This window comes from Balaenoptera borealis, assembly GCF_965194805.1.
Source record: "Balaenoptera borealis genome assembly, chromosome: 2".
Lineage (NCBI taxonomy): Eukaryota > Metazoa > Chordata > Mammalia > Artiodactyla > Balaenopteridae > Balaenoptera > Balaenoptera borealis.
The window spans coordinates 178,654,717-178,676,167 of NC_138867.1; the positions used below are offsets into that span (position 1 = coordinate 178,654,717).

Here is a 21,451-nt window from a genome sequence, read left to right on the forward strand (position 1 = left end):
TGGGAGGATTTATGACACTGGTTCTAGAATAATTGAGATTACCATTAACAGGATGTTTGGAGTACATGTGTCCCCACTGCAGTTTTTTTTTTTTCCCATAAATTCTTTAGGCTAAAGAAAATCTGAACATCTAGCACAATGAATGTTCACTATAGTAGATTCACTTTTTTTTTTTGGCTGCGTTGTGTCTTCTTTGCTGCGTGTGGGCTTTCTCTAGTTGTGGCGAGTGGGGGCTTTTCTTCCTTGAGGTGCGCGGCCTTCTCATCGCGGTGCACAGGCTCTAGGCGTGTGGGCTTCAGTAGTTGTGGCACGTGGGCTCAGTAGTTGTGGCTTGCGGGCTCTACAGCTCAGGCTCAGTAGTTGTGGCACACGGGCTTAGTTGCTCCGCGGCATGTGGGATCTTCCCAGACCAGGGCTCGAAACCGTGTCCCCTGCATTGGCCGGCAGATTCTTAACCACTGTGCCACTAGGGAAGTCCCAGATTCACTTATTTTTATTTAGCATTTTGCATGTTTGCTCTCTCAAATAAATAAATGCATTGTATAGTGAACTGTTTGAAAGTCAGTAAGTTGAAAATAAATTGCATACATTATACTTGAGCTTTAAATATTTGGTAATGCATCTTTTTTAAAATTATTTTTTAATTCCATCACTATATTTATTTATTTAATTTATTTTTGGCTGCGTTGGGTCTTCGTTGCTGTGCATGGGCTTTCTCTAGTTGCTGCGAGTGGGGGCTACTCTTCGTCGTGGTGCACGGGCTTCTCATTGCGGTGGCTTCTCTTGTTGTGGAGCACGGGCTCTAGGCGCGCAGGCTTCAGTAGTTGTGGCACGTGGGCTCAGTAGTTGTGGTGTACGGGCTTAGTTACTCCGTGGCATGTGGGATCTTCCCGGACCAGGGCTCGAACCTGTGTCCCCTGCATTAGCAGGCGGATTCTTAACCACTGTGCCACCAGGGAAGTCCTGGTAATGCGTCTTTTAAAGATAGGAATATTGTCCTAGTAAAGCCACAATACTATTTTGCCCACGAAAAATTAAAGATAATAACGTCATCTATTGTCTACTCTGTGTAAAAACTAAACTTTTCCGTGTTGTTCCAAAATATTATTTTGGTTGTTTTTGGATCTAAGACCCAGTCAAAGTTTATATGTTGTGACTGTTTTTGTCTTTTAGTCTTTTTTATACTAGATCAGTTCATATTGTTTGTCCAATGTATTGACTTTCTGAAGAGTCACACCCAGTCTTTTAGAAAGTCACACATTTTGACAGTTCACATTTTATTTTCAGGCTGTGTTTAAATGTTTCCTCCATGTCATGTATCAATACTTCCTGTGAAATGGCAATTGGATCCAGAGCAGAGGTTCGCAAACCTTTTGTCTGAAAAGGTCCAGATAGGTGTGGAATTACTCAGCTTTGCCTTTGTACTGGGTGAGCTGCCATGGGCATAGCTGTGTTCCAGAGAAACTTTATTTACAAAAGCAGGCCTATGACCAAAGGGTGCCAACTCCCGGTGTAGAGGCTCCAAGATAAGTTCAGGATATGTTGAGGGTGATGTGTCCATCAAATTGCATTCTGTCAGGAAGATATAAATGTATGCCATCCTTTGATTTGTGATGCTAAGTTTCATTACTTGCTGAAGGTAGTGATCACTAGAGCAGTCTGTTTTAAATATAGAGTTTTCTGTTTGAGGAAGAAATATTGTGGGATGATACATTGATGCACAGAATATCTTGTTCCTCAGCAACCTTTCTAACAATTGGCTTAGCATCTGTTAATAACTTGCAGTGAGTAAACTTGTGTATATCTTGTTTCACATTTGTAGGGGTGTATTTTCAGGGTGAGCTTCTCAGGTTATTTTTGTAGGTCAAAGGGAAAATATACTTTTGCTGGGTATTATAAATTCCCTTCCATAGGTCTTTTGCCATTTTTCCGTTGCTGATCAACTTTAAAAAGCATGACTAGAATTTACTACGGAGAAACATAAGGAAAATTTTTTGCTTTTAACCTCTAGGCGTTTGTTTTCAAAAAGAATATCCTATCCATTTTCATCTTGAGTAAAAATAACATAAATACTTTTCCAGAAGTACAGTGTTTTGGTTTCTATTATATTGTGCCCAGATATTTTGTGTGAGCCTGATTTGATTTTTATGTTGTAATTCTGTTTTTATGTTCCACTTTTCGTGCGTACTGTACTGGAACATTTTTATGGGGAATGGCAAATTGTCTGGCCGTCCACAAATGGTCATTGAATTCCTGTGTGCCAGGGACAGGAAAACAATGGCCATCAAAAGAGACATAGTACTGCCACCATGGGGCTTACTATGTCTATCTAGGAATTCAGATTGAAAATGAAAACTGGCAGTTTTGTAATATGGACATAGAGTGTCTTACCAGGAGGTGGTACTATGTAGTGGGAGGGACTGATATTTAAATTGTGAAATAAAGCATGAGTAGGATTTACCTAGTCAGGTCATTGAACTAGGGTGAGGATTTGCAGATTGTGGAGAAAATTACAGGTGACGGTCACTTCATGAGCAAGATACTACATAGTTGGGAGCTGATTGTTTTTATTTTTTAAACTGAGAACGAGGTTTGGCAGAAGAAGAAGGGAGAGTGGGGGGAGTTAGAGTGGAGAACAGGGACAGGACCGGGAATGAGGTACTCTGGACAATATTCAAAGGCCAAGGAAACTTCTGAAACATTTTAAGCAGGAAAGTGATTTGACATCATTTACAACTGAAATAGAACCCAATAACTCCTACTTTGGGAAAGGACTTTTGGAAAGATGAGAGTGAAGGCATGGAGACAAGATAGAATCTTATGTTGCGTAAGTTTTAAAACACAATCACGGTAATACAGATGTCACAGTTGTTACGGAAAGAAAATGATGAAGTAATTTGAGAGTTTTGTAGAAAGAGAAAGTAAAAGAATCTGGGCATTTCCTTCATCTGTTTATTTCCTAGAGGATATACCCCCCAATTAATGCATTCTTGATTAGCACTTAGTGAAAACATTCAACCCAGGGCTGTTCTTAGGGAACTTGTAAACTATTAGAAGAGGCAACCATCTATCCAAGAAAATAAATGTATCATTAAAATGTATTAGGGTTCTGGAGCTAAAGTAGAGGACCATATTATTTTCTCTGTCTTTATGTGGGAGTAGTTGAAGATTAAGAAAAGAGTGATATTTAAGTCATAAAAAGACAAGGCGTAGGAGTTATCCATGTTGGACGTGAGGGGAGTAGGAGGTAGGGAAAGTGTTCTGTATTTGGTTGATTACATTTCTAGGGTGACAGAGGGGAGTGCATGAAGGGTTACTCCCAGATTTGACAGTGGAGGCATTTTACTTGATTGGGAAAAATGCTGAGGGAGGAATCTAATCTTCAATGTACAACTGACAGGAAAAACAAGTAGTATCTTTTTAAATGCTGTGAATCAAGAGAAAATATGAATGTGTTTTAATTTTATGAACAACAAATTCATTCAACAGTTTAATCAGAATCAGTGGCTGAGCACTGAAAAATAACTTCTCCATGAAAATTCACTTTGTTATTATAATCTGAGCAAATGCTTATCTACATAAACATATGGTGGTTTTGAGATACCTTTTCCTACTCAAAGGAGGCCTCCGATTCCCTAAAGGTTCATCCAGAGTAACCAGTCCTGTTTGACTCCTTATAGACACTGATGTATTAGGGGACTAGGATCACTCCATAGGTAAATGATGAGAAGATTCCCCTGGCAATGTGGGTTGCCACAAAGCACTGAAGTGTCCATGTGATGTGGCAATTTCCTTATTACTTTGTGTATTTGCCACTTCTTGGTCCCAGTGAAGTAGCTGTGACATAGTGAAGTAATTGATGAAGGTTCTGAAGATAAAGTTGGTGAGGATGTGCATATACTGTTGGTTGGGGAGTTCATTGGAAAACAATTTAAAATTTGCACATATGCCTGCACATGTGTATCAAGATAAAAGTAAAAACTTTTCATTCCAGTGTTATCTGAAAGAATCCTAAGTTGGAAACAATTCAAACGTGGATTAACAGCAGAATGGACAAATTGTGGTATGCTTATACCATTGGAAAACTCTGAAGCAAATGGAAGGAATATATAAATCAAAGGTAGATGCTACAGTGTGGATAAACTTCACAAACATAATGTTGAGTGAAAGAAGCCAGACATAAAAGAGAGCATGGCCCTAATAGGGACATGAAAAGATGCTCAACATCGCTAATTATTAGAGAAATGCAGATCAAAACTACAATGAGGTACCACCTCAAACAAGCCAGAATGGCCATCATTAAAAAGTCTACAAATAACAAATGCTGAAGAGGATATGGAGAAAAGGGAACCCTCCTACACTGTTGGTGGGAGTGTAAATTAGTGCAGCCACTATGGAAAACAGTGTGGAGCTTCCTCAAAAAACTAAAAATAGAGTTACTGTGTGATCTGGCATTCCCAGTCCTGGACATATATCTGGACAAAACTATAATTTGAAAAGATACATGCACCCCCTATGTTCATAGTAACACTATTTACAATAGCCAAGACATGGAAACAACCTAAATGTCCATTGACAGATGAATGGTTAAATAAGATGTGATATACATATATATCTATATCTATATATAGATAGATATAGATATCTATATATATTTATATATATATGATGGAATATATATATATGTCTTTTACTCAGCCATAAAAAAGAATGAAACAGTGCCATTTGCAACAACATGGATAGACCTAGAGATTATCATACGAAGTGAAATAAGTCGGAAAGACAGATACCATATGATATAACTTATATGTGGAATCTATAATATGACACAAAATTTATTTATGAAACAGAAAGAGACTCACAGACATAGAGAACAGACTTGTGGTTACCAAGAGGGAGAGTGGGTAGGGGAGGGATGGATTGGGAGTTTGGGATTAGCAGATGCAAACTATTATATATAGAACAGATAAACAACAAGGTCCTACTGCATAGCACAGGGAACTATATTCAATATCCTGTAATAAACCATAGTGGAAAAGAAAAAGAGCATGGCCCTTTGATGCAGACCTCATTAGGGAAGGTGTATGTATTAGTTATCCATTGCTGCCTAACATGTTAAAACAAATTTTGAGCCTTAAAACAACACACATTTATTATCTCACAGTTTCTTTGGGTCAGGAGTACAGATATAACTTAGGCAGGTTCTCTTCTCAGGATATCTCTCCACACTGCAGTGAAAGCATTTGTTGAGTTGCTTTTTCATCATGCTTAATTAGGGAAACTTAACGAGAGCTTAACCAGGGAAGATACTTGTTCTACAGTCACTTGGGTAACTTGAAAAATTCATTTCCTTACAGCTGTAGAACAGCTTGCTGGTGCCAGCTTGAGGCTACCTTTGACTCCTAGAGACCACAAAAAGTTTCTACACACATGGTCACATGCTTCATTAAGCCAGCTATCAGAGGGTCTGAACTCAGAGAGGGCCTGGAGCCTCTGTAGAATTCTAGGCTTGTGCCTGGTGAAGTCAGCCCTCTAATATAATTCCTGTATTGGTGACTGAAATCAGCCTTATTAAATGTAGGTCACCACTGAGTCCAAATTTCAGTCATTCAACAAAGCAAGCTGTTAGAACCATCTCCAAGTCCATGAGCTAATATATTAAGTCCAGACTAGCAAGCACACCATGTCAGTCAGTTGGCTTGTTTAGATTATATTCCAATCTTCTTGGCCTAACAACCTTAGAATCCATTCCTACACATGTTCCCTGGTCTCTTCTGATACATATCTGCTGAGTGGATTTCTTTTGTATGTAAGCGATTTTCTCCTGGCTTATGGTGCATACCTGTCCATTTGGATTCTGCACTAGTTGTGAGTCCAGAGACAACAGCAGGTAATTGTGGTGGGTCTTGAGAATGAGCATTCCTTCCAAGGTATCTGCTCCAAGTGAGATTATCAAGCAGAGGAAGGCGAGTCTCCTCAGAAACCTAAGGACTAGCTACTTCCCTGATAAGGGAGGCTCAGAGTGTCTTGGGGGTCAGGATTGTGAGTTTCATCTGGGTCCATGTAGATGTCCCCGTGCCAAGTTTCCTGTCTCATTCTTCTCTGATCAGTACCCTCATTTTCACATGAAAAAGTATGTGAGACTGACTTTAACCGTGTTGAAAAATTGAACTTTACATATGATTTTTAGCAATATCTTTCCTGTGTTACCACACGAAAAGAGTTTTTAACCTGTCATGGAATCTCTCTGGTCTCAGAATTTGACTTGACCTCCAAGGTAGCAGATCTGACCTTGTCATTTTCTGGGCAGCTATACTCAAAAGAATCCATCACTCATCACATCCATTATAATCATCGTTATTGTTGTACCATTAAGTGTAGCATTCGCCTAGTCTCCCAAGGTGAATACTGTAATCACCATAGGGGATAGCTTGACCATTGTAATTCTGTGAATGCCTTTTCCATTGGTAAGGTGCTGAGCTCTATGCCGAGTCCGAAGGCTTCACCAAACATAATCCCAAATCTTATCTTTACTGCTTTGTCTCCAGGGATCACTGTACTCAATTCTGTATGAGTCTGCATGAAATTAGGAGGCAGAAATCACACTTAAGCTGGAGAATTGTGATATAAAGATGTAAAGAGAATTCTAATGCATATCCTAGAGTTCATGGAGAGTACCTAGGGAAGGCCCAAACTTGTAGGGGGGTTCTCTCCCGAAGACTGGACTTCAGACCTTGCTGGAGAAGGGGGTGTGGCAGCCTGTTAGATGGTGAAGAAGTTTTCTAGGTTGCCAGGGCTAGAAGTAGTCAGCAGTCACTGGGCAAGGAGGAAGCATCCCTCTGGGCTGCAGAAGAGCCATGACTGTGGGAAGGTGTAGAGAGGGAATTGGGGTGCCACTGCCAGTGCAGGACCTAGAGCACTAAGTGTCCACGCAAGGAGGCTGTGGGAAACAAATTAAAGGTGTGCAGATAAGCTGAGGCTGGTGTGAGTGCTCAGAAGAAGATGGTGTTCCTCCCACCCTTACATTCTTTCTTTCTTTTCTTTCTGTTTTTGTTTTTTTGGCCACACTGTGGCTTGCAGGATCTTAATTCCCAGACCAGGGATTGAACCCCGGCTTCAGCAGTGAAAGCATGGAGTCCTAACCACTGGACCGCCAGGGAACACCCCACACATACATTCTTAGAGTAACTAAATACATTTCTGAAGACTGAAATATATGTTGTGTTATGTACAGTTATTTAGCTATAATGTAGGTGTACTTGAAGAGTGATGTGAAGGATCTCTGGTGTTTTTCAATCACCAATCACTGACTTCATTGGGCCTGACTCTGTGCTATTCTTTGTACTGGTAGACGCTGACATCCAAAACAGACACAGTGTTACCTGTGATGTGCAAAAACCAAAAAACAGACAAAAACTCTCCAAGCAAAAGCTGATCTTAATGTTAGACAACACTGAAAAAGCATTGCTGCAAATACTGAGGTCATCGTATAAAAGATTCTGTTTCTCCAAAAATTAAAAAATAAAATGTATATCCCCTCAATAATATTGTTGCAAATATCTCAAACACTGAATGACAGGAGTAGAAGTAGACAAATCTGCAGTTCTAGTGCGAGATTTTAATATATTTCACACATATTTTTCATTAAACAGGAAAATCAGCTAGTATATACATTTGAAAATAATGTGGAAACTGCTTAATACACACATATTGCATTGTGTATCTAGTACCTGAGTGAAATCAGAAAGTGCTTGTCTGGGAGTGAGTGTGAAGGAATGGACTGGAAGGGGCAAGAAAGCTTTTCAGGGAGATAACTGTTCAGTATCTTGAATAGAAAGGTGATCACATATGTATATGCAGTTGTTAAAACTCATCCACTAAATACTTAATATCTGTGTATTTGATTAGACATTAATTATATCCAATTAAAATATACCTAAAGTGCAACATTCTATTAGAAGCCACCTGACTAAAGACATTTTGGGCTCATTCAGACCAAGGATCTGTAGTTTGAGACCCCTAGTAGTAAGTATATTTATACTAAGAATCTAAACACATATTTTTTTATGACCATTATGTTTTGAGTTTTAGTCTTCTCAACTGAAGAATAAGTACTGTGGAGTTAGTGAGGGCGAATTTGTTTCACTGATATTTATATGTGTGGAACTTTCATTGTTTGTCATCATTTGAATACCATTTTGTACATTAGCATTTGGTCTGTTGGTCTTTGTTTGATATATTAAAGGTTATTGATATTTAACAAAAGAAATTAACCCTAAATACAAAATGTTAGAAGAGAAAGGAATACGAAGGACGTCTGTGGAAGAAATGAATAAACATAAAAGTGAATTGGTAGAAAATGGAACTGATAAATAATATGAAAAGGCAGTTGTTTGAAAAGATTCATAAAATAGACAGATGTTGAACAATGTATGACAGGGCAGCAGACCTATTTGTTTCCAACTGAGACTTATGGGGGCTTCTCAGTTCTTTCATGTATTCTGAATTCTTTTGTAAAAGCTTTGAAATTCTTTTTGAGTCAGATGTGGAAGAACCAATGATTATTTTCCTTTTGTTTCATTATTTTGCCTAGGAATCAGCAGAATATATGTGCTTTCTCTCTCTCTGTGTGTGTGTATGTGTGTGTGTGTTATTTTCTTACCTGCTTGTTTTCCCATATCACTGATGTCTTTTTCTTTCTTTCTTTCTTTATGGCTGCATTGGGTCTTTGTTGCGTTGCACGGGCTTCTCATTGTGGCTTCTCTTGTTGCTGAGCACGGGCTCTGGGTGCGCGGGCTTCAGTAGTTGTGGCGCACGGGCTTAGTTGCTCCGCGGCATGCGGAATCTTCCCAGACCAGGGCTTGAACCTGTGTCCCCTGCATTGGCAGGCAGATTCTTAACCACTGCGCCAACAGGGAAGTCCTCACTGATGTCTTGATACATCAGTTATTATTGTCTGTATTCTCCAGTAGGAATGTTGAATCATAATGCCTAGACATTTTCTTTGTACAGTACTATTTATAACTTCCTAATTATTTACTAAAAGAATAAAGGAATAATAAGCCTGTCAAAAGATCCCAAAAGGAGGTCCAAAGCTTCATACTTCTCCAGCGTCTATTAAGGGAAGCTTAAGTGTGTTGACTGAATAAAATATTTCATTTTTCAGGGCTTCCCTGGCAGTCCAGTGGTTAAGACTCTGCACTTCCAATGCAGGTGGCACGAGTTTGATCCCTGGTTGGGGAACTGAGATCCCACATGCTGTGTGGTGCAGCCAAAAAATAAAAACACTTCATTTTTTTCTCTTCATATAGGCAACAGCAGCCTACACCCTTGCTGTCCAATACATATATAGTGTGTAAGGGTGAGGCGTAAATTAGGTGCTTGGGATTAACATACACACACTACTATATATATAAAAAAGATAACCAACCAGGGCCTACAGTAGAGCACAGGGAACTCTACTCAATACTCTGTAATAACCTATATGGGAAAAGAATCTGAAAAAGAATGAATATATGTATATATATAACTGAATCACTTTGCTGTACACCTGAAACTAACACAACATTGTGAATACTTCAATAAAATTAAAATAATAATTAAAAAACCAAATATAGTATATAGATTATACAGTGAAAATATTTTCAGTACCAACAATAACAAATGAAAAAAAGTTAGCTCATTTATAAGAATATATTTTATTTTACCCCATATATCCTAAAATATTACTTAAACATGTAATCTACTAAAAATGAGATATTTTACATTACTTTCTTCATTTAAAGTGTCCAAAATTCACTGCACCATAAATTTTTATCAGCTATACTTGATTAGTGTGTATTTATTTATATATATGTTTTGGCCATGCCACGTGGCATGCGGGATCTTATTTCCCCAACCAGGGATGGAACCCGTGACCCCTGCAGTGGAAGTGTGGAGTCTCAACCACTCAACCGCCAGGGGAGTCCCTTGATTAGTGTTTAGATCATACAAAATTTACAGTTGAAAGAGTAGATTCAAATACTGAAGTTGTTCCAAATATATAAGGGACTTATAAACTCCTTGTGAGACATCTGGTACGTGATGGTTGTCAGTAAATGGCAGTTGATGTTACTGATACTCTTGTTATAGAGCACACTGTTTTAGTAGCTTTCATATATGTCATCTACACAGGAAGAACTAATTTATCATGTTGGATGATTGATAATTAATATTTGTTGATTTATGATTGATATGAAGCAGGGCTCCAGATAATGATATCTCCAGGGGGATGGAGATGGCCCTATCCACTTATATTCTTAAGCTGCCCTGAAATGATCTTGGTTCAGGAAAAGAGTGTTTATGCAAATTTCACCTTCAGCTTTGTAGGATGACAGCCTATCATATGTCCCATGATAAGTCCTCGTTAATGCTTTTTTTTCCCAGAGACTCAGCTTTAGGTTCTGCCTTTACAATGCAGATTTCTTTGGTCTGGGCTGGAGTGGTCATGCTGCTTGTTGATCTAGGAGGAACTGAAATGGGCCAGAGAATGCTGTTCTCTAAGACAGCTTCCTGATCTGTATGCATTAGGTAGAGTTGCTGCATGTGTAATCCTATGCATGTATTTTATTGCCTTGATAAGTGAAGAGTCACATTACTCAGGGCTTATGTTTCCTAACCTGTGAAATGAACCCATTATTCTTTGCCAGGTGGGTAACATGGCACACCATTTACCTCTCTGGCTCCAGGTGAGACACGACTACTCTGTTATTTCATGGCAGTAATGTGTATTTGTGAGTTTTTTTGGTTTTCGTTTTTATTTTATTATTTTATTATTATTATTTTTTATTTTGGCCGTGTTGGGTCTTCGTTGCTGTGCGAGGGCTTTCTCTAGTTGCTGCAAGTGGGGGCTACTCTTCGTTGCGGTGTGCGGGCTTATATGTGGTGGCTTCTCTTGTTGCGGAGCGTGGGCTCTAGGTGCGAGGGCTTCAGTAGTTGCAGCACACAGGCTCAGTAGTTGTGGCACGCAGGCCCTAAAGCGTGCAGGCTTCAGTAGTTGCGGCATGTGGGCTTAGTAGTTGTGGCATGCGGGCTCTAGGGCATGCTGGCTTCAGTAGCTGTGGTGTGTGGGCTCAGGAGTTGTGGCTCACAGGCTTAGTTGCTCCGTGGCATGTGGGATCTTCCCAGACTAGGGATCGAACCCGTGTCCCCTGCATTGGCAGGCAGATTCTTAACCACCGCACCTCAAGGGAAGTCTCAGCTTTTGGTTTTTAATGTGTGTTTATCCCAAAGTTGCAATGTTGATTTTATTTTTTACTTTTTAATTTTCTGTTGATGTATAGTTGATTTACAATAGTATATTTGTTTTAGGTATACAACATAATGATTCAATATTTTAATATACTCCATTTAAAGTTGTTACAAAATATTGGCTGTATTCCCTGTGCTGTACAGTATATCCTTGTAGCTTATTTATTTTATACATAGTATTTATAGTTTGTACCTCTTAGTCCCCTACCCTGATCTTACTGGCCCCTCTTCCCCTTCCCCACTGATAGCCACTAGTTTGTTCTCTATACCTCTGAGTCTGTTATTATATTCATTTGTTTCCTTCATTTTTTAGATTTCACATATAAGTGATAACATGTAGTATTTGTCTTTGTCTGACGTGTTTCATTAAGCATAATACCCTCCAGGTCTATCCATGCTATTGCACATGGCAAAATTTGATTCTTTTTTATGGCTGAATATTTCATTTTGTGAATCTTCTTTATCCATTCATATGTTGATGGACACTTAGGTTGCTTCTATATCTTGGCTACTGTAAATAATGTTGCTGTGAACATTGGGGTGCATGTATCTTTTCAAATTATTGTTTTCATTTCCTTTGGATCTATACCCAAAGGAGTGGAATTGCTGGACCATATTGTAGTTTCTTGAGGAATCTCCATACTGTTTTCCATAGTGGCTGTACCAATTTACATTCCCACCAACAGAATATGAGAGTTCCCTTTTTTTCACATCCTCGCCATATTTGTTATTTATGGTCTTTTTGATGATAGCCATTCTGACTGGTGTGAGGTGATATCTCATTGTAGTTTTGATTTGCATTCCTCTGATGATAAGTGATGTTGAGTATCTTTTCATGTGCCTGTTGGCCATCTGTATGTGTTCTTTGGGAAAATGTCTTTTCAGGTCTTCTGTTCATTTTTTAATAGGATTGGTTTTTTGATCTTGAGTTGTATGAGCTGTTTATATATTTTATATATTAACCTATTATTGGTCATATCATTTGAAAATATTTTCTCCCATTCAGTAGATTGTTTTTACATTTTGTCGATGGTTTATTTTGCTGTACAAAAGCTTTTAAGTTTAATTAAAGCCCATTAGTTTATTTCTGCTGTGGTTTCCTTTGCTTTAGGAGAAAGATCCAAAAACATAGTGCTGTGATTTATGTCAAAGAGTGTTCTGCCTGTTTTCTTCTAGGATTTTATGGTTTCCGGTCTTACATTTAGGTCTTTAATTCATTTTGAGTTTTTTTTAATACATGGTGTGAGAAAATGTTCTAATTTCATTCTTTTACATGAGCTGTCTAATTTTCTCAGCACCATTTATTGAAGAGACTGTCTTTTCTCCGTTGTGTATTCTTGCCTCCTTTGTTGTAGATTAATTGACTATAAATGTGTGGGTTAATTTCTGGGCTCTCTATTCTGTTCCATTGTTCTATGTGTCTGTTTTTGTGCCAGTACTGTACTGTTTTGATTACTGTAGCTTTGTAGTATAGTCTGAAGTCAAGGAATGTGGTACCTCCAGCTTTGTTCTTTTTTCTCAAGATTTTTTTGGGTATTCAGGGTCTTTTCTGGTTCCACATAAACTTTAGGATTATTTGTTCTAGTTGTGTGTTGTGAGTATTTTGCTGAGGATTGCATTAAATCTGTAGTTGCTTTGGGTCGTATGGACATTTTAACAGCATTAATTCTTCCAATCAATGGACATGGACTATATTTCCACTTCTTTGTAATATCATCTTCTATTTCCTTCAGTGTTTTATAGTTTTCAGAGTATAGGTCTTTTTTGGTTAAGTTTATTCCTAGTAATTTAATTCTTTTTGATATGTTTTTAAATGGGATTGTTCTCTTGCATTCTCTTTCTGATAGTTCATTATTACCATATAGAAAAGCAACAGATTTCTGTGTATTAATTTTGTATGCTGCCACTTTACTGAATTCATTTATTAGTTCTAATAGTTTTTCTTAAATTAATTTTTATTAGAGTATGGTTGCTTTACAATGTTGTGTTAGCCTCCACTGCACAACAAAGTGAATCAGCCATACATTCTAATAGTTTTTTGATGGAGACTTTAGGGTTTTTTTATATATATAGTACCGTGTCATCTGTAAATAGTGACAGTTTTGCTTCTTCCTTTCCAATTTGGATGCCTTTTATTTCTTTTTCTCGTCTGATACTGGTGGCTAGGACTTCCCATACTGTGTTAAATAGAAGTGGTAGGAGTGGGCATCTTCGTCTTACTTCTGATTTTAGACAAAAACCTTTCAGCATTCCATTGAGTATGTTAGCTGTGGGCTTGTCATAAATGGCCTTCATTATACTGAAATATGTTCCCTCTATATCAGCTTTGATGAGAGTCTTTATCATGAATAGATGTTGAATTTCATCAGATGTTTTTTCTTTGTTTACTGAAATGATTGTGTGATTTTTATTCCTTTTGTTAATGTGGTGTATCACATTGCTTGATTTTCAGATGTCGAACCATACTTGCATCCCTGGAATAAATCCCACTTGATCATTGTGAATGATCCTTTTTACAGATTGTTGAATTCTGTTTGCTAATATTTTGTTGAGTATTTCTGCATCTATATTCATCAGGGATATTGGCCTGTAGTTTAGTTTTTTTATACTGCCTTTTTCTAGTTTTGGCATCAGGGTAATGGTCTCATAGAAAGAATTTGGGAGTGTTTCCACCTCTTCAATTTTTTGGAATAGTTTGAGAATAGGTATTAAGGGACTGCCCTGGTGGTCCGGTGGTTAAGACTCCATGCTTCCAATGCAGGGGCATGGGTTCAATCCCTGGTTGGGGAATTGAGATCCCTCATGCAGCATGGCATAGCCAAAAAAAAAAAAAAGGTCTTTAAGTCTTCTTTATACGGTTGGTAGAATTCCCCTGTTAAGATGTCTGGCCTGGACTTTTGGTTTTTGGGAGTTTTTGATTCAATTTCAAGACTAGTAATCAGTCTGTTTAGATTATCTATTTATTCCTGATGCACTTTTGGAAGGTTGTATGATTCTAGGAATGTATTTCTTCTAGGTTGTCCAGTTTGTTGGCATATAACGGTTCATAGTATTCTCTTATTTTCATAGTATTCTCTTATGATTATTTGTATCTCTGTGATATTAGTTGTAATTTCTCCTCTTTCATTTTTTTTATGAGATTATTTTAATCTATTTTTTAATTAATTGATTTTATTTTTGGCTGTGTTGGGTCTCTGTTGCTGCATGCGGGCTTTCTCTGGTTGCTGCGAGTGGGAGCTACTCCGTTGTGGTGTGTGGGCTTCTCATTGCGGTGGCTTCTCTTGTTGTAGAGCACGGGCTCTAGGTATGTGGGCTTCAGTAGTTGTGGCACGCAGGCTCAGTAGTTGTGGCTCATGGGCTCTAGAGTGCAGGCTCAGTAGTTGTGGCGCAGGGGCTTAGTTGCTTCGTGACATGTGGTATCTTCCCGGACCAGGGCTCTAACCTGTGTCCCCTGCATTGGCAGGCAGATTCTTAACCACTGCGCCACCAGAGAAGTCTGTCTTTCATTTCTTATTTTGTTTATTTGGGTCCTCTTTTTTCTTCATGAGCCGGACTAAAGCCTTATCAACATTATTTATCTTTTCAAAAGACCTGCTCTTGGTTTCACTGATCTTTTCTATTTTTTGGGGGGGTGTCATCTGTTTTATTTATTTCATCTCTGATGTTTATTATTTCCTTCCTTCTGCTAACTTTGGGCTTTGTTTTGTTTGTTCTTCTTTTTCTAGTGCATTTGGATGGTAAGTTAGGTTTATTTGAGGTTTTTCTTTTTTCTTGAGGTAGGCGTATATCATTATAAAATTCTCTTTTATAACTGCTTTTGCTGCATCCCATAAATTTGGGAAAGTTTTGTTTCTGTTTTCATTTGTCTTGAGGTGTTTTCCGATTTCTTCTTTGATTTCATCATTGACCCATTGGTTTTGTAGTAGTATGTTGTTTGGTCTCTACCTGTTTGTTCTTTTCCCGTTTTTCTTTCTGTAATTGATTTTTAGTTTCATACCATTGTGGTCAGAAAAAATGCTGGATATAATTTCTATCCTCTTAAATTTGTTGAGCTTGCATGTCATCTCTCTTGGAGAATGTTCCATGTGCAGTTGAGAAGAATGTTTATTTTGCTGTTTGGAGGTGGAATGTCCTGTAGGTTATCTATTAAGTCCAACTGGCCTAATTTGTCTTTTTTTAAAAATATTTGTTAATTTGTTTATTTGGCTGCGCCGGGTCTTAGTTGTGGCACGCAGGATCTTTTAGCTGCAGCATGCGGAATCTTTTTTTAGTTGGGGCACATGGGATCTTTTTAGTTGTGGCACATGGGAACTTTTTAGTTGTGGCATGCAAACTCTTAGTTGCAGCATGCGGGATCTAGTGCCCTGACCAGGGATGAAACCTGGGCCCCCTGCATTGGGAGCATGGAGTCTTAGCCACTGGACCACCAGGGAAGTCCCTGGCCTAATGTTTCTTTTAAGACCACTGTTTTCTTATTGATTTTCTGTCTGGATGATCCAGCCACTGATGTAAGTTGGGTATTAAAATTCCCTACTATTATTGTATTATTGTCAGTCTCTCCCTTTATGTCTGCAAGTATTTGCTTTATTTATTTAGATGCTCCTGTATTAGGTCCATATATGTTAACAAATGTTATAATTGATGCCTTTATCATTACATAATGCCCTTCTTTGTCTTGTATTTAGACTGTTTTATAGTTTCCTCTGTCTGCTATGAGTATGGCTACTCCAGATTTTTTGTTTGTTTGCATTTGCTTGGAATATCTTTTTCCATCCCTTCACTTTCAGTCTGTGTGTGTCTTTAGCTTTACTTAATTTGTGGTTACCATGGGGTTCATATGTTGACCAGTAACTAGATCTACTTGTTTTAAACTAATAGTCATTTAATTTCAAGCACATTCTAAAAGATCTACATTATTTACTCTTTCTTCCACATATTTTGTTTTTGATGTTGTATTTCATGTTTATCCCTTAACTGATTGTTGTAGTTATTAGTTTCTTTTAATCTTTGTACTAGCTTACTTAATGGTTGGTCCATAGCCTTTACTATATGGGACTTTTCTTTCCTATACATTCTTTCTTCTTCTTGTAGTTTTTTCTTTTCCACTTAGAAAAGACCCTTTAACATTTCTCTTAGGGTTGTTTTAGTACTGATGAACTCTTAGTTTTTGCTTGCTTGAGAAGTTCTTTATCTCTCCTTCAGTTTTGAATGATAACCTTGCTGGGTAGAGTATCTTAGCTTGTAGGTTTTTCCCTTTCAGCACTTTAAATGTATCGTGTCCTTCTGTCCTGCATAGTTTCTGCAGAAAAATCAACTGATAGCCTTAAGGGGGTCCCTGGTATGTGACTCTTTGTTTTTCTCTTGCTGCCTTTAGAATTCTCTCTTTAACTTTTGCATTTTAATTATGATATATTTTGGTGTGGATCTCTTTGGGTCCATCTTGTTTGGGACTCTGTGTGCTTTCTGTACCTGGATATCTGTTTCCTTCTTCAGGTTCAGGAAATTTTCAGCCATAATTTCATCAGATACATTTTTGACCCCTTTATTTCTCTTCTCCTTCTGGGACCCCTATAATGAGAATGTTAGAATGCTTCATATTGTCCCATAGGTTCCTTAAACTGTTGTCTTTTCTTTTTTTCTTTTTCATGCCACAGGGCTTGCAGGATCTTAGTTCCTTGACCAGGAATCGAACCCAGGCCCACAGCAGTGAAAGCACTGAGTCCTAACCACTGGACTGCCAGGGAATCCCGAAACTGTCCTCATTTTTTTTAAAGTTTAATTTAATTAATTTATTTTTTATTTTTGGCTGCGTTGGGTCTTTGTTGAATGGATGGCAGATCTAAAAACACCCCAAAAATGTTTTCCAACAATGTGGAGAATTTTAGTTTTACACAGTGTAGGTACTAGATGATATTATTTTTAATTTTCTTGGGTGTTATAACTGTATTGTGATTTTTAGTAAGACAATGTCTTTAACGTTAGCAGATGCAGATCAAGTATTTAAAGATCAAAAATCAAGTCTCTGTTTTCAACTTACTCAAATAGTTCACCATAAATTTATTTATCTGGGGAGAGAACATGCAAAATGTTAAAAATGGGTGAATCTACTGTCATGGGGATTCACTCTACTATTTTTTGTTTGGTTAGTTTAAGATTTTTTGAAAGAAAAATGTGGGAGGTGGGGTGTGAGGGAAACAGTCCAAACATCCTGTTAATGGCAAATTCAATTAATCTAGTGTTAGTGTAATAAATCTTCTATCCTTTCTTCTTGGGGGACTGTTTTGAAGCTTGGTGGGGATGTATAAGTCTCAGAAGACCAGATGACGAAAACCAAGTATTCTTGCCTTTCGTCAGAAGAAAGACTTGTGGTCTACACACGTTTTTACTTACATATAGATATAAGTATGCCCAGGACACTCAAGTATCTTCTCTTTCTACCGAAAGTGTCAAAAGTAAATAAAGGGCAAAGCTCAATTCTCAGATGAAACCTTCTTTTGCATATAAAAGGTAATAAAGGACCCCTTGAACCATCTTTCCAGCAGTGCTCACCAGAATACGGGGGAATCGCCAGATCCATGAAGACATGAGGGCATGGAGCCGGAGTCAACGTGACTCCAACAGCAGAAATTCTTTTCCTTACAGAGAAAAATGAACAAACTTGGCTCTGAAGACTTCTGAACAGAGGTAGAGAATGGGTGGAAAGACCTGGTGGACACTCTCTGGATGCATCTCCCAACTTGGTTCAGCTGATCACAGGAGTGATCTCTAGGTCACAGCTGGACCTGGAGGACCTGCGGCCCCAGCACACGCGAGCAGAGCGGGCCAGGCCGCCCCCAGGAGGCCCCTGAAGCCTCCTCGGACAAACTCGTCCTTGGACACCCTCATCCAGCCCAGGACCCTCTCGTTCACGTGGGCCTCACCAAGCCGGGATGGGACTGACCCCCACGAAAGTGGAATCTCTCTGGGAGACGCAGACTCGGTGCTGGAAAGACAGACTGAACCGCTTGTGTCACTTCCATTCCCTGCCTCGGAGAGGAGGGGCAGGGCTTCGGGCATCAGCCAGGTTAGACCACTTCACACAAGTTGTACATAGTTCCCTCCGGAGTGGATGCGGATGGGCCTTTGGCTCGGCTAAGCACGGCAGCTGGGGACAGGATCAGGCCAAAGGGACGAGGTAGAGGCTAGAAACAGGCTTGTAGCCAGGGCTACGAAGACCCTGCCCACACCCAGGGGTGGGGCTGCGGGACCAGGCCCAGGGCGGGGTTTAGAGGCTGGAAGGGCAAGACTGGGGTTGAGGGTCTACCCCATAGGATGCTTTCCCACCACCTGTCCAGTTTCCTAGACCCTTTATAGGGATTCTCCAATATTGAAAAGCCTGCTCATCCTTGAAGTGGTGGTCCATTCAGTCAATTCTGTTTTTAGGCCTTTGTTTCCCCTGATTGCTTTTTATTTATATGGACACCATGCTAAAGTCTAATAGTGGATTCCTTTGCGATTTCAATGTACAGATATATTCTGTAAATTTGAAAAATTGTTTTCTCTTCAGATACATATTTCTGAGTTTGTTTTTCATATCTAACAAGACAGGCTAGGACTTCCCCTACTATGTTAAAATAGCGCTGATACCAGACATTTTTCACCTGCTCAGGAATGGTACTAAAGTTTCTCTGATAATCTTGTTTATTGTGTCAGTGAGTGGCCTTTGAGAGTTAATAAAAATTTAAAAAATCCTCATTTACTAACACATTTTATGAGGTGTGTTCCCATACATTATTAAGAGTGTTTACATCTATCAAATGGTTATTCTGCTACATTAAATTTTCATCTTTTGCTGTAAAATTTTTTATGTAACTAAAGAATTCTTCAGTTACATAAAAAAATTTTTTTAAAAATAATTTCTGGCTTTTCTACCTTGCTTTAAAAAGTCTCCTCAAATTCTTGATCATGTACAAATTTCCTAAATTTCTTCTGAAATGTACTGCTTTAAAAACATTTAAATATATAATTTTCATGGAATGTATTTTTCTCTGTGGACTGGGGTAGATCCAATATATTTTCCTCCAGAAATACGAAAAAAATTTTTAGTACCACTTATTGAAGAACTGTCTTTGCCTGCCTGATTTGAAATCCCTAGTTTATTAAACAACAAATTCTTACATATATACCTGAATCAAGTCCCAGATTATTCTGTGCCAGTAAGATATTTACTAATGCCAATATCATTATATTTCCTTTTGATGACAATAATTTAAGTTTTAATACTAGCAGTAAAAATATAATGGTAGCTAATGTTTTTGCATGTTATTGTTCTAGGTGTTTCATACATTAAAATTCTTAAATGTAACTACTCAATGATATGGGCACTATCATAATTTTCTCTTTTGTTTTGGGGAACAGCTTTATTGAAATATTCCTATACCATACAGTTCACCCATGTACAACTGTTTATCAGGTTTTCTTATGTTTTATTTCTTTCCTTTTTTTTTTTTTTTTTTGTCATGCCAAGAGGCATGTGGGATCTTAGTTCCCCAACCAAGGATCGAACCCCTGCCCACTGCATTGGAAGCAAAGAATCTTAACCACTGGACCACCAGGTAAGTCCCTGTTTTTATGTCTATTAATCTGTTCCTTATATTTCTTTCATGTTCATGTATTTGGTGTGTTTTAACCCTACGTAAAGGTCAACTTTTCTGGGTTTAAAATAAATTGCAGTCTTTAATAAATCAAAATCATAACACCAGCCTAACTAGTAATCTAAAAACTGGTATTTAATGATGACAGACATGGAAAGTTCCACTCTTCATTATGCATGAACCAAATTCACTCTCACAATAACACCACAGATGCGAAGCCTGAAACCTGTAATCATGGCATAAGTCTATGTTGTCTGACATTAGGATCTGTTTTCTTGTGTGTGTGTGTGTTTGTTTTTGCTGCGGCATGTGGGATCTTAGTTCCCCAACCAGGGATCGAACCCGTGCCACCTGCAATGGAAGTGCAGAGCCTTAACCACTGGACCATCAGGGAAGCCCCAGGATCTGCTTTCTTATGGAGAGTTTTTGCATGTCATGGGCAGCACTATATATATATATATTTTTTTGGAGTATAATTGTTTTACAATGTTGTGTTAGTTTCTGCTATACAACAACTTGAATCAGTTATATATACACATATATCCCCTCCCTCTTGAGCCTCTCTCCCCCCATGCCTCCCACACCTCCAGGTCATCACAGATCACCAAGCTGAGCTCCCTGTGCTATATATAGCAGCTTCCCACTAGCCATCTGTTTTACACATTGTAGTGTATATATGTCAATGCTACTCTCTCAATTTGTCCCACCCTCTCCTTCCCACCCTGTGTCCACAAGTCCGTTCTCTACATGTGCGTTTCTATTCCTGCCCTGCAAATAGGTTCATCAGTACCATTTTTCTTTTTTTTTCTTTTTTTAAAAATTAATTAATTTATTTTTGGCTGCATTGGGTCTTTATTGCCGCGCACCGGCTTTCTCTAGTTGCGGCGAGTGGGGGCTACTCTTCATTGCAATGCGCAGGCTTCTTATTGCAGTGGCTTCTCTTGTTGCAGAGCATGGGCTCTAGGTGTGCGGGCTTCAGTAGTTGTGGCTCACAGGCTGTAGAGTGCAGGCTCAGTAGTTGTGGCGCACCGGCTTAGTTGCTCCACGGCATGTGGAATCTTTCCGGACCAGGGCTTGAACCCGTGTCCCCTGCATTATTTATTTATTTGGCTGCGCTGGGTCTTAGTTGCGGGATGTGGGATCTTTAGTTGTGGCATGTGGGATCTAGTTCCCTGACCAGGGATTGAACCCGGGCCCCCTGCATTGGAGTGTAGCATCTTAGCCACTGGACCACCAGGGAAGTCCCTAAAACAGACGTTTTAAACCAGCTAGCAAATGAAAACTCAGATTTTAAAAGGCCTAGATTTTAAAATTATTACTAAATTCAGACCCTGAACTGAGGGATGTATTGGGTAAAAAAATGAAAAGAAAAAAACCAAACCACTCAGCCAGCATTTCACAGAAGAAGAACTGAATAAACATCTAACACAAAATAGAATTTTAAAATGCACATACGCAGTATCAGTCCTGTAGGTTTCCTGAACAGGGAGGTTAGTAGCCTCACTAGTACAGCTGCCTCAGCCATTCAA

General features: G+C 38.7%; 2 protein-coding genes across 4 annotated transcripts in view; one reads left to right on the top strand and one right to left on the bottom strand.

Annotated features, from left to right (window-relative positions):
* The window catches only part of LOC309624174 (olfactory receptor 7D4-like), an 88,729-nt gene that overhangs the window by 13,339 nt on the left and 53,939 nt on the right, over positions 1–21,451 (bottom strand). The gene's annotated exons all lie outside the window — the stretch shown is intronic.
* Positions 1–21,451, top strand: part of LOC309624178 (olfactory receptor 7D4-like) — a 30,758-nt gene that overhangs the window by 1,867 nt on the left and 7,440 nt on the right. For 2 of the 3 annotated variants that reach the window (XM_082381974.1, XM_082381972.1), the window contains exons 2-3: positions 17,932–18,352; positions 19,796–19,883. The gene's annotated coding sequence lies outside the window, so the exon portion shown is untranslated. Of the gene's footprint in view, positions 1–17,815; positions 18,353–19,795; positions 19,884–21,451 lie in introns of those variants that run through there. The other variant, XM_082381973.1, reaches the window with a different exon arrangement.